The sequence below is a fragment of the Protopterus annectens genome, chromosome 4.part0 (genome assembly GCF_019279795.1).
Source record: "Protopterus annectens isolate FY-2018-M chromosome 4.part0, PAN1.0, whole genome shotgun sequence".
Taxonomy (NCBI): domain Eukaryota; kingdom Metazoa; phylum Chordata; order Ceratodontiformes; family Protopteridae; genus Protopterus; species Protopterus annectens.
In genome coordinates, this window is record NC_056733.1 from 1,004,947,327 (window position 1) to 1,004,962,163 (window position 14,837).

Sequence of the window (14,837 nt, forward strand, 5' to 3'; positions counted from 1 at the left end):
TCAATGGAACGTATACATCTACAAACAATACATGCTCTAAGCTGGGTTATCGGATCAGATTCTGTATATAGGACAGCCAAGAAATAGACACACATTTCTCAATGCTTTTCATTTAGCTTTTGGCAATCCTTTCTAGATGGTTCTGAGCTGTTTGCTATAAAGCATGAGACCTCAGTACAATATGTTGTATGGGTGCAGATCTAACAGCAACATAACTGCAGTTGCTATCTAGGATATAAAGAGATGCAAAAGCACTTGAGAGCACTGAAAAAAACTTAAAGATGACTTTTTTCTTGTATACTGAAATACACAATCTCAAGTCTTGCTCAACCTTTCTCTTGCTTTGTCTTCTTTCTCTCTCCTGGGCTGCACACATTGGTTTTCTTATAAATACATTTAAGCACGGAATTCATTTTTATTAGCATATGTAAAGGATGTCTGAGAAAAGACGTGTATTCAATGGTTCTTAGAGACATAATACAGAATGTATGATGATGACAGCCATGTACAAGTTCACACATGGTTAAATAACAACCATTTTGTCCTTAGAATAAATTGTATCAGTATCCTATCCTGTGATTCTAGTAACTGTGACAACCATGCCCTGGTCCAGCAATCAAGGAGCCTCAATCCTCACCACTAACACCAAGGAGGTCATCTCCTAGAAGAGAGGAAAGGATAACTAATACACACAGTAAAGTACAATTTCCCTTAACTGCCCACAGAGATCACAGTCAGTCTGGGGCTGGTTGCTCCTTTGCTCACCAGGTCCCCAATAAGACTCCCCACTGGCACAGCTATAGGGTCCAGGTCTCAGCCTAGATGGGCAAGCAAAAACTTCAAGTACCTCTCTGTCCAACCAGTACTTCGTGTCCCTGCCAAGTAGCTGACACACCACACACACACACACACACACACACACACACACACACACACACACACACACACACACACACACACACACACACACACACACACACACACACACACACACTTTGAGATAAGTATTTATACAACTTCACAGACACTCCTGGGAAAGGCTGACACAGATTTTCCAGCTATGCCCCTTTACCAAGACCATACGGTAGTAATCCCTGCCACCATCCAGCTAATAATATCAGCTACTAAAGGTCCTTAAAAGGGTGTCCAATTATTACTGTGCAATATTATTATCCAATGGTAATGTGACTATTCAGTCTAGGCTTACTGGAAGGGCTTAGACAGTAAACTCTATAAATATATAATGTACTCTAAAGCATAATTTATCTATACATAAACGAGCCACAGGTAGAAGGTTTTAAAAATATTTAATAATAAATAATTAAAACACAAGACAAAACTACTACACCACAGAGATATCTAAGAGTTCAGAGATCACACATAAACTTAAAATAATACAGTAGGACATGTCTGATTTCAAAGAAAACTACCTAATTAATCTTTACTAGCTTTAACTATTCCTACAAGAAATCACAGTGCTAAAACTTACATGTGAGCTTAGACAGAGTGCTGAGTTAGATATCCAAGATCAAAATGCCCTCCATCTCTTCTGAGAAATAGTATTTAAACATCACTAAAAAACATCTCTCTAAGGCCCTCCCAGATTACATCACTTTTGACACTTAGTCTGGAGTTCTCAGGCCACAAACTGCATTATTTAGCAATCTAATACCTGCTCAGTAACTTACAACAATATAAGTCATTTCACATGTATACTCTAACAGAAACCAGAGCAATAAAGCACATTCCACATCTAAATTCTGGTCATAAACTTTAGCCTTAAAACAATGGGCATGAAACCTTCATCCAGATGCACTGGAGCCAAATTCTAACATGAAAGGGTCACAACATGCTTCCCTGGGTCAGTAGAGTGCAATGTTATCACATATTTTGCAGTTCCACATTTCACATTGTTCATTTATACTCAAGAAAACATGCCTGTATTTTACATTTATTTACAAATGCCAGAATTATATATCAAATTCTATTTGACTAGGCTGGCAGCCTTTGCTCATCTCTCCCCAACTGTCACACCCCCCCCCCCCAGAGAACTCAAGCAAGTTTTTCAAGTGCCCCTTGAGAAGCATTGCTTGGGAGTGTTAGGTGTATTTGGGTGTACCTCACCCCATTCCCTGTGTTGAGAGCCCATCTGCACTGGCATTGCTACTCCCACTGCTGTGTGCACTGACATATCATATGCTTGCAACCCCAGACTCCATCTTAGCAACTTGACATTTTGCTGACTGGCTCTGTTTAACCATGTTAGAGGGTTGTGATCTGTCATCACAGTGAGTTTTCTTCCATACAGATAAAGCTGAAGTTTTTGCAGTACTCACACTATGGCTAGACATTCCTTTTCTACCGCTGCATAACATTCCTCCCTGGGTTGGAGCCTATGACTGAGATAAACCACTGGGTGCTCTTCTCCCTCTGAAGAAATCTGGCTAAGTACAAGCCCCCCACCCCATAGTTTGACGCATCCACATGCACAACAAAGTATTTGCTGTAGGTTGGACTGGCTAACACAGGGGTCCACCCACAGCTTCCTTAAGCTTCTGAAATGCCTGCTCACATGCTGGGGTCCACACTACCTTATCTGGCCTGTTCTTCCTTGTCAGGTCTGTGAGGGGAGCAGCTATGGTACTATAATTGAGAACTAACTTTCTGTAGTACCCTGCTGTCACCAAGAATGCCCTCACCTGATTTTTGGTAACAGGTGCAGGTCATGTCTGAATAGCTTCCACTTTGGCAGATTCTGGCCTTATCTTACCACTCTCCACTCTATGTCCTAGGTAGAAGACATCTGCCATACCCACCTGACATTTGCTCAGCTTAATGGTCAACCATGCCCTTTGTAGTCTGCCCAGCACCTCCCTGACATGCTAAAGGTGCTCTTGCCATGAATGGTTGTAGATAGCAATATCATCCATGTAAGCAAGGGCAAACCCTCCTGCTCCTGCTAAGATATGATCTACCAGCCTCTGGAAAGTAGCTGGGGCATTCTTCATCCCAAAGGGCATCTTTGTAAACTCATACAAGCCAAAAGGAGTCAGAAAGGCTGACTTCTCTCTAGCACTGGGAGTCAAGGACACCTGCCAGTAGCCATTGGTAAGATCAATAGTTGTAAGATACTTAGCCCCAACCAGCTGCTCTAGAGCCTCATCTGTCCTAGGCATGGGGTAAGCATCTGCCTCTGTGTGACTATTTAATTTCCTGTAATCCACACAGAACCTGGTGCTGCCATCCTTCTTTGGCACCAGTACCACTGGCAAGACCCAGGAACTGTTGGACTCTTGAATCACCCCTAGTTCCAACATCTCCTGTATCTCTTCCCTCAGAGTCTGTTTGACTCTCCGAGGCACCCTATAAGGGGCCTGTCTGATAGGCATTTGGAGTCCTGTATCCACCTGGTGCTGCACCAGGTGGGTGCACCCTGGTTTCCCGGTGAACATGCCCCCAAACTCCTCCAACACTGCTTGGATTTCTCAAACCTGGGTAGGAGATAGCTGCTGGGACATTGCTACCCCTTCCGCCGAGGTGTCAGCCCAAGCCTCACTGAGGAGATCAGACACAAGATCTCTCTCTGACTCCTGCAATCCACTGCAAATGCTCAGCACAAGGGCTACCCTATCATGGTAAGGTTTCATCATGTTAACATGGTACAATTTGTGCCCCTGCCATCTGCCTAGCACTTTCACCATGTAGTTAACATCACTTACCTTTCTTACTACCTTGTAGGGTCCCTCCCAAGCTGCTTGCAACTTGTTGTGACTGACAGGAATGAGAACCATCACCTGCTGCCCTACAGCATACTCTCTAGCTCAAGCATTCCTGTCATACCACACCTTTTTCTGTTGTTGGGCTTCTGCCAGGTTCTCCTGGGTCAGGACCATGAGTTCCCTGAGCCTTGTCCTGAGGTTCAGGACATATGCCACAACAGACTCCTTGTGAGACTCACACTCAGCTTCCCACTCATCTCAAATTAAATCTAGTGGTCCCCTCACCATATGCCCATACAGCAACTCAAAGGGTGAAAAACCTGTGGATTCCTGAGGAACCTCTCTGTAAGCAAACAACAGATGGGGCAAATATTTGTCCCACTCCCTCTTAAACTGATCTGCAAATGCCCGTAGCATGGACTTGATTGTAGAGTTTAACCTCTCGACAAGACCATTAATCTGGGGATGGTAGGGGGTGGTCTTCATGTGTTTTACCCCACAGGACTGCCACAGATAAGCCAGCAGGTCTGACATAAAATTGGCACCTCTGTCAGACAGTATTTCTTTTGGGAAACCTACCCTGCTGAAAATCTCTAGCAAAGCATTTGCCTCAATGGAGGACAAAGCCACTGCCTCAAGGTATCATGTAGCATAATCCACTACCACTAGGATATACATTTTCCCTGTGGAATTTGGGTAACTCAGAGGACCCACAATATCCATAGCTACCCTCTGAAATGGCTCCTCAATCACAAGCAAAGGCATCAAAGGAGCTCTCACCTTGTCTCCTGCCTTGCCTACCTTTTGGCACTGCTCACAGGTCCTGCAGTGCCCTGTTACATCTCTGGAAATTCCAGGCCAATAGAAGTTTTGCATAATACACCTCTTTGTATGTTTTTTGCCCATATGACCTGCAAAGGGAATATCATGGGCTATGGCTAGAAGTGCCAGATTGTATGTTCTAGGCACTGCCAACTGCTGTGCTCTCTCACCTTCTAGCCCCCCCCTTTAGGGGTCCACTCTCTGTACAGTAGCCCTTTGTTCCAGTATACAGATTCCCCCTTACCTTGAGAACCAGATGCCTCCCTTGCTACCTGCCTCCGGCCTTGCAATGTAGGGTCTGAGATCTGAGCCTGTCTCAAGTCTCTCCTTGTAACCCTTCCCAGCTCCCCTTCCACAGGAAGTCTGGCATTCTCTGACAGCAGTGCCTCACTGTCAGCCTGCATACTATTACTCACCTCTACCTTTGCAGTCACTCTGTCCAAGGGACCATCACTATCCACAAGCAGCTGTGGCTCACCTTCAGTCTCACTGCTACAGAGCAGCTTCCTCCCTGAAGTAACCACCTCAGCAGTCTTGACTGCAAGTGTGCAGTCTGTCTGGGTCTCCCCCAAGCTACCAGACTTACATGCTTGTCTCCAAGCCTGAATGCATGTAACTGCACAAGTGCAGGGTACTGCACTATCAAAATCATTCCCTATCAGGACATCTGCAGGTATAGTTATATCCTCAAACATGACTACTTGCTGGCTTCCTTTTCCACCACCCAGTCAAGGTGAACCCTAGCCAAAGGTATTTGCAATGGGATTCCTCTTAAAGCCCTGACTGGAGTAGACTGCCCAGGCAAGTAGAGCTCCTCTGTAACCAGTGCAGGCTTTACAATGGTTATATCAAAGGCTGTGTCTCTCTTAGCAATGGCCTATTTGCCATTCACTACAACAGGATATAACCTCTGGTGGTAGTTTGGTACCCTTATTGTCCCAAGACAACCTACTGTTGGCATTTTGTCTTTCCCACTTACTGGCTCCCTCACTTTTGGTTCCCCATCTTGTCTCCGTGGACATCTGTATGCTACATGGCCCCACTGGTTACATTCAAAACATTCAACCCTAGCTTCTGGACATATACCTGGACTAGTGGCTCCCCTGATGCTGGCAAATTTTGTTGGGGCAGTCTGTGCTGCCCACCATGGGTTCCTTTAATCCCATGAGCAGTACTGTGGGTCCCTTTCCTGTGCAGGGCTGCCCTGCTGGCCAAGTATAGGTCTCCCTCCTTCACCAACTCATCTGAAGTAGCACATTGTCTATCAGCTAACCAGATTATTATGTTCTCAGGCAAAGTGCTAAGGGCTTGTTCCCTTACCAAAAGATCTGCAAGCCCTTCAGAGGTAATGATCTGACATCCACTCACCCAGCTATGAAAATAAGTGCTCAGTTCAGCAACATATTCACATACATTTTCATCTGCCTTGTGTCTATGCTCATGAAACACTTTCCTATGCATTTCAGGTATTAGCTTAAAACATTCCAACATGTGTCTTTTTACAGCAGTATAATCAAAACAGTCAGTGTCATGCATTTTTGCTAAAGAAGTTACAGCTTTAGCATGGAGTAAGGGGGTCAGGAACCGTATCCAGAGCCCTTGGTCAACTACATACTGTTTACATACCCGCTCAAACATATGAATGAAGCTATCAAAATTATCCCCCTCTTTAAACTGTGTAAGAAATTTACTGACCTTTTGTGCTTCTGGGGTCCAGTTTCTCCCTTCCCCATTATCTCCATGACTCTAGCGAAGAGTCAGCATTACCCTCTCATGCCTCCTCTGCCATTCATTTTCCTCAGCTTGCAGACTCCTCATTATCTCGGCTGCTTCTGGTTCCATATGCCTGACTCCAACTCAAGTCTCTTTAGCTCCAGCTGGATTTTTAAGTCAACTGCAGATAGGTTGAGCTGTCCATTCTCTGAGGATATTGTATGTCCACTGTCAGTCTGATTGTCCTCCAGGCTGCTGTTTTTTGATGCAGCTGTAACCAAGGCTGCAATCAGGTCTGCGTTAGTCAAGTTTCCATGCACCAGTCCCCTAGCCTGGCACATCTCTGCCAGCTGGCTCCTTGTCAGTTTTCCATACTCTTCCACTGACATGCTGCCTGCTCACCCTGACTAACACTAAGCTAACAAAAGATATAAAACAATTGTGATCTGAACTCTGAGTATACACTGCATGGCTATTTTAGAGTATAAAACACTTTTAGAGATCACTGTACATAAGCTACAGTAATTTGCTCTACCCACACCACTAGAAGCCAATTAGTATGTGAAGAAGATCTCACCACTGCCAAACACTTGTGATGACCATGCCCTGGCCCAACAATCAAGGACCCTCAATCCTCACCACTAACACTAGGGAGGTCATCTCCTAGAAGAGAGGAAAGGATAACGAAAACACACAGTAAAGTACAATTTCCCTTAACTGCCCACAGAGATCACAGTCAGTCTGGGGCTGGTTGCTCCTTTGCTCACCAGGTCCCTATTAAGACTCCCCACTGGCACAGCTATAGGGTCCAGGTCTCAGCCAAGCTGGGCAAGCTAAAACCTCCAGTACTTTGTGTCCCTGCCAAGTAGCTGACACACCACACACACACACACACACACACACACACACACACACACACACACACACACACACACTTTGAGATAAGTATTTATACAACTTCACAGACACTCCTGGGAAAGGCTGACACAGATTCTCCAGCTGTGCCCCTTTACCCAGGCCATATGGTAATAATCCCTTCCACCATCCAGCTAATAATATCAGCTTTATAACTATATAATGTACTCTAAATCATAATTTATCTCTACATAATCCAGCCACAGGTAGAAGGTTTTAAACATATTTAATAATATATGATAAAACACAAGACAAAACTACTACACCACAGAGATATCTAAGAGTTCAGAGATCACACAGAAACTTAAAATAATACAGTAGGACAGGTCTGATTTCAAAGAAAAATACCTAATTATTTTTTACTAGCTTTAACTATTCCTACAAGAAATCACAGTGCTAAAACTTACATGTGAGCTTAGGCAGAGTGCTGAGTTAGATATCCATGATCAAAATGCCCTCAGTCTCTTCTGCAAAATAGTATTTAAACATTCATAACAAACATGGCTCTAAGGCCCTCCCAAATTACATCATTTTTGACACTTAGTCTGGAGTTCTCAGGCCACAAACTGCATTATTTAACAATTTAACACCTACTCAGAAACTTACAAAAATATAAGTAATTTCACATGTATACTCTAACAGAAACTAGAGCAATAAAACACATTCCACATCTGAATTCTGGTCATAAACTTTAGCCTTAAAACAATGGGCATGAAACCTTTATCCAGATGCACTGGAGCCAAATTCTGACATGAAAAGGTCACAACATGCTTCACTGGGCCAGTAGAGTGCAATGCTGTCACATATTTTGCAGTTCCACATTTCACAATATTCTTTTACACTCAAGAAAACATGTATGTATTTTACATGATTTACAAATGCCAGAATTACATATTAAATATTATTTGACTAGGCTGGCAGCCTTCACCCATCTCTCCCCAATCGTCACAGTAACTAGCAGATGTTTTAGTCAGATTTCTTGTCTTTTGACCCAGCAGTGACTATCTCTTACAGGATGACAATACCAGACGTCCACTGCACCCTCACTAAGGAGAGGTCAGTTGAAACTAAAGGACGAAAAGTTAATAATGGCAGCCCAAGACACTAGACTGCTTACACATTGGTTTACAAAGCCCATTGAACATGTAAGGGGGAAAAAGTAGGTTTTGTAAAAAAGAATTGTAAAAGTTGACAGCTTGTTGCTGGGTGTGATATACCCATGGCAGATGGCCTGCACACTGACAGGCACACTAATGTGGCAAGATTGTTTCATTGGGAATTTGCAAACACTGCAATATAGAAGCATATCTCTCAACCTCTTAGAGCTAGAAATCTGTACAAAGCCATCAATAATGGTGGGACAAACACCCAAAAATCGGGACACTTTTTAAATATTGCTCTTGAAAACTTAAAAAAATTGACAGAATGACATGTCTTACTTCTTCTTCTTCTTCTTTCGCCTGCTCCCATCAAGTGTCGCCACAGCAGATCAACTGTTTCCATTTCTTCCTGTCCTCTGCATCTTGCTCTGTCACACCAACCACCTGCATGTCCTCTCTCACCACATCCATAAACCTTATCTTAGGCCTTCCTCTTTTCCTGTTACCTGGCAGCTTCATCCTTAGCATCTTTTACCCAATATACTCTGCATCGCTCCTCAGCACATGTCCAAATCAATGTAATCTTACCTCTCTGGCTTTGTCTCCAAACCTTCCAACCTGGGCTGACCCTCTAATATACTTATTCCTAATCCTGTCCATCCTTGTCACACCCAGTGCAAATCTTAACATCTTCAGCTCTGCCATGTCAAGCTCTGACTCCTGCCTTTTTGTCAATGCCACTGTCTCCAACCCATATAACATAGCTGGTCTCACTACCCTCTTGTAGACTTCCCTTTCACTCTTACTGGTACTCGTCTGTCACAAATCACTCCTGACACGCTTCTCCACCCACTCCAGCCTGCCTGTACTCTCTTCTTCACCTCTCTTCCACACTCACCATTACATTAGCATGAATTTTCTGAAAGGTATGAAGTCTGAAACTTGAATATCTGTCATTATTATCTGCCTTCAACCTTCAATGATTTGTCAATTATTTGCCAGAAAACCACAATTTTATGAGAAATGGACTAAAAATATGAGTCAAAAATCTGGACCTTCTGCGAAAATCTGTAGAGTTGAGAGGTATGTATAGAAATAGTTGAGAAGCACTGGAAACATGAACCACAAAGCATTATAAAGAATGATGAAGTGTGCATCACTTGAGATCACCAATTACCAACAATTAAAAAAAATGGATGCGAGAGAACCAGATATAGTAGTCCATGTAAAAAAGACAAAAGTAACATTGATAATTAAAATTGCTACACCTAGCAATTACAGAGTCTCATATTCAGAAACACACAAAGTCATAACATATCAAGATTTGCAAGCAGAAATGAGAGCAGTGTAGAAGAAAGATATGATGACACCACAGTAAGTGAAAATAGACCAGTGAACACTTATATTTTCTTTGTTTTATTAAAATAACAAATGTTGGCAAAAAGCACAGCAAAAAAAAAATTACAGTTCTCTAGCACATCGGGTGATTAAGCCTTTACAGAGTATGCCAACAGTTCCAACAGCAGTAGGAGTAAATGGGTCTAATAACAAAGAATTTACAGTCGTGTTTAGATATGCTACCAATACATGTAACTCCATATGAACTGCAGAAGGAGTCAGTTCTGGGCATGTTGTGGGTGCTACAAAGAACACCTTTGTCTTACATCAAAGATTGATACAATATTAATTTAATGAACTTTAATTATACTGAGACTTAGGGATGGGGTCCATTTCCATCTTAGCATTAGAGACCAAAAAACTCTGGAGAAATTAAAAGTAGGAAGTACATCCACATTTGCTGTATATAACATAATTAATTATGTATGTAACATAATTAAAACACTTGATCATCAAATGTATGGTGACCTGCATTGATAATACAGTTCTAAAACTCATTCAAGAAGTACTGCATGTGGATAGTTATTAAAGAAAATCTAAGACAATGCTTACTTATTTTCTCTTTCTACAAACATAGCAAATTGTTACACATCCATCAGTGTTAAGAAAGTACTTTGTGTGGTACATTCTTGAAGAATTGTGGATAACAACAAAACGTGTAGTCATTAGCAACCTATGAGTTGTAGGCATTAATACACTCCAAAAATTAAACAGGTGTACAGAGTGTTCCTTAAGTTAGTACGCGACCATGCAACATAATCATATATCACAGACTTAGAGGTATTTAAACCTAAAGACAATCAATGCCCATTTACATTGTGTAACCACATGAGCTAATGGACATCACAGCATATTCAGCAGCTTTTATGAATGATTAGTACTCTTGTTGGGATGTGACAAATGGATGTATTCCTTAAAACTGCATGCTTTTACTTAAATATCCTGCATACCTGCTTATCCAGCCCAGCTAGTTTGTAGCTGACCTTAGTATGCACAGTTAGACAGCCATCACTGACTTCAGTATGCACAGTTAGACAGCCATCACTGACTTCAGTATGCAGAGTTAGCCATCACTGACTTTAGTATGCACAGTTAGCCATCACTGACTTCAGTATGCACAGTTAGACAGCCACCTCTGACTTCAGTATGCACAGACAGCCATCATTGACTTCAGTATGCACAGTTAGATAGCCATCACTGACTTCAGTATGCGCAGACAGCCATCACTGACTTCAGTATATACACTTAGACAGCCATCACTGACGTCAGTATGCCCAATTAGCCATCACTGACTTCAGTATGCACAGTTAGCCATCACTAACTTCAGTATGCACAGTTAGACAGCTATCGCTGACTTCAATATGCACAGTTAGACAGCAATTCAATATTCAAATACAGCATTTTATTTTAATTAAAGTTCCCCTATTGATATTAATACATATATTGTATGCAGAATATCTATGGGCCCTAATTCATCTCACCACATATGTTAAGTAAATAATAATAGTGATTACTAGTTGTTAAGGTATGGATTTTGCCACTTAGTGTAGACATCTAGGGGCTGGTAACAAACCTCCATGATCCTGTTCTGAAGGTCATCCTGGTCCCTTTAGTGAAGATCTTCATATAGATGCTGGACCTGCACACCCCTCCTGTACATCCTCAGAACTCCCTTGAAGTCTGGTTCTCAGTGTCGATCTGGTTAAAGTTCCTTTGACGTGCACACTCAAGTGAAGTTCCTTGGATATGCACACTCATCCCCCTCTCATGTCAACATAGATGGCCATCATCTGGAAAGTCTCCTTGTCAGTCCATCTGGGTGCTTAGATGTGCCACAGCCTCCTCTCTGTTGACATTTCCTTGAAATTCTTAGAAAACATGAGAAACACCTTAAAAAATTAATCACTGAGGTACCACTTGGTTTACAAATAGCAATGGTATGGTAAGAAAACGTATCGATATCGCATTTAAAAGTGGTGCACATGGGGTGGTAGCAGTCTGTTAGTGGGCATCAGATGCGTGTTTATCATATCCACATACAGTGATCACTACTGGGCATTTGTACAGAGAATTTACACTTATGTCGAGCTATTGGTTAATACGCTGAAATTTGCAAACATATGCAGATGTCCACTGATGGATTCTAAAACATTGTATGTTAATGAACCTCATTAATTATATATGGAACAAATAAACAAAAAGAAAGTTCAACAACTCCAATACTGAATGAACCTCATTAATTATATATGGAACAAATGGCATTTAATAGTTGCTTGCACTGAGCTAACCTCACTGTTAGGTTTAACTGCCTGACTGCACTTACCTGTAAGGTAAGCTGACATGAGTTCAGCTGCTTGTATTGCTTTTTTAAAATATAATGCATATTGTCATTCTACTATGTTCAAAGTGTCCTGTGGGAAACTTCTAACACGTATTTAATGCATTTTTGTTGAAAAAGTAACTGCATATCATTATGTCAGTTAATAAAAGATGGGGTAGACTTCCCCAGAATGCATGCATAGAGATACATGTCCATAATTATTCACCAATGAATATGTATGGCTACAAGCAAACCAGCCTCAGTACACTGTGGATAAGGAAAGACTCTGCCAATATCAATCATGAGTGTAGTTTCACTTATATGGCTTTAGTAGTGTTTGTGGATAATGATAATTTATGGGGCTGTCCGCAGAGTGTACATTCACAGTCTGATTTGCAGATATCCACTGATGCTTTCGTATACACTAGAAGCTGTCATACCATCCAATGGGATTGGTGGAACCTCAGGATGGCTTAACATGTAACTTATCTTTTTGTTTTCACATCTAGCCACCACATACAGAACTGTTCATTTTCATAAGCTGATCTTGATCTGCCTTACTTTTTTAATGCTTACAGATACATGTGTTATTCGACATGTCATAAATGACACAATTGTGGTGATCTTGAAAAATGGATATGACATGTGTCATCTGTCCGTATTTGCAGCACATCCACTTCCTACTCCCTCCAGCACCCTGTCCTCTGAGCCTGAGGTGAGATGTGATGTGCCTCACTCTGATAGCATGGCCAATGGCATAAGAGGCACTGCAATGAGTTCATTGAAAGGGACAGTCAGGTGTGCCATGGTGTAGCCTTTAAACAGGAGGATAGTGTGGCTGGCCAGTCTGATGATGTAGGGGCATTAGATATTGGACATGGTGATGACCATGACCTGCTGTCCCATGTTGAGTCTGGCAGTGATGGTAACTCTTCCCTGTAACAGACTGATTCTGTCCACTGGACTACACCTGGGAGTACAACTGATGTTTATGAACATGTGTCAGTAGATGTACACTTACTGTTCCAGGTGCATGAAAATTCACAGTGACATCATGGCTCTGACCTGCATGCCCTTGTCCATATCACTGATTATGTAGTACACCAGCCACGTGTGTTATATGAAGGTCAGGAGCATAAACACAGAGAGGTCTTGGCAGCACTGGCTGTGCAGCTTGGCAGTGTGGTACCTGTTGCATCCTCTGTTGAGAGCCTTGTTATGGTGGTGCATTGGCTGTGCAGTATGACAATGTGGTATTTGTTGCACACTCTATAGAAAGCCCTGTTATGGTGGTGTTAGAGCAGTGCTGTAGTATAAACTGGGTGTTATGTGCCCTGACTGTACTGAGCAGATTACCTCCAGTGGTGTATACCTTTCCTCACTGGAGGTATTCTGCCTCTCCCCAATGAGCAGATTACCTCCCATAGGGAGAGGCAGACCCCCTCTCAGCAGACCCACATATGGCCCTTCATACATCATCGTTTGTGCTGCAATGTGCATGCATATCTACTGTTGGGTGACCTATTCAGAGCCCAGAAGTCATGTCTAGACAGACACATTTCAGTACTGCTCATAACCACAACATGTCCTGAACTATCAGTATCACCACAACCAACTCCTCTGTACAACATTATGGGTCAAGTCTTTCTGGACATGACAGGGACACCCAAGACTGTGGTGTGAACCCTCAGCTTGGGCACCCTAGACTGTGTTACAGTAACAGTGACAGTTGATCCAATGCATGAACTGACATGTATATCTTAATCTATGGCAATAATGACCACTGTGCTGACCGCTGCCTACTACATCTGTAAGTGATTTCTCAAATGTCTGATACCGCAGGCTTTTTCTGCCAGTCTATCTTACATAACTGAGTGCCTTCATGTTGTATTATGTTGTATGTGCTTGTCATTAATATGTTAGTTCAGATATTGACAGCTACACTGATCTATGAGACAATCACTCTGCTTCCGTGTTTGCATCTGTTGATAGTTGTTGTATAACAAGCATTTCTTAAGATCATCAGCATGTCACCTTATTATTCCAGCATTGATTGATTCATTAAACATTTTATATGATATCTGCTGTACTTGCAAGCACAGCGATGCCTCAGTATGCAGACCAGTGTTTTCTGTGGCATTTTAATATGGTACTGCACATGCCTCACCCTGTTTACAGATGGCCTTTTGTCATCATCTTGCTGACATGTACGCTTTCCCATATATACCTGCCTACAGACACTTACATACCTCTATTTCTGTATCCCAAACAATGATGCATGCTCCATGTCTGATGTATACTGTCTGTCACTGATGACCTGCACAATTGAACATTTTCTTACATCTAAATGACTCATATTGCATCTATCACCTGTACTTTGTAGTATTGCCTTATGTATGACATTGTACTTTGGGCATGTAATAAGAAACTTGTTTGTGACATAGGTATGTTTCATTTTGGCCAGTCTTTGACATGTTGTCAGGACTCATACCACTATTTGCCTCATAGTGTGATGTACAATGCTGTTACTCATCACCATATGTAGGATGTAACAGTGTTGTTGTACCACCATGACAGTTAGATTATGCTGGTTACAGTACCTTCCCATTCACTATATGAGCACAGATTTAGTGTGGTACTGGCTGTTGTACAGCTAACTTCACATGCTACTTTTACATCTGATCATATGATCATAGAACCATAAGCGGTTACTAGACTAATGGCTTGAGGGCCCTTACAAGCATAGCCAAGTTTAACCCTTGTTTTCTACAAGCAGACTAATTCAACACCTACTACCCTGGGTGCATCTATAGTTTTCCATCCAATCATCCAGATTACGCTTAAGTAGGG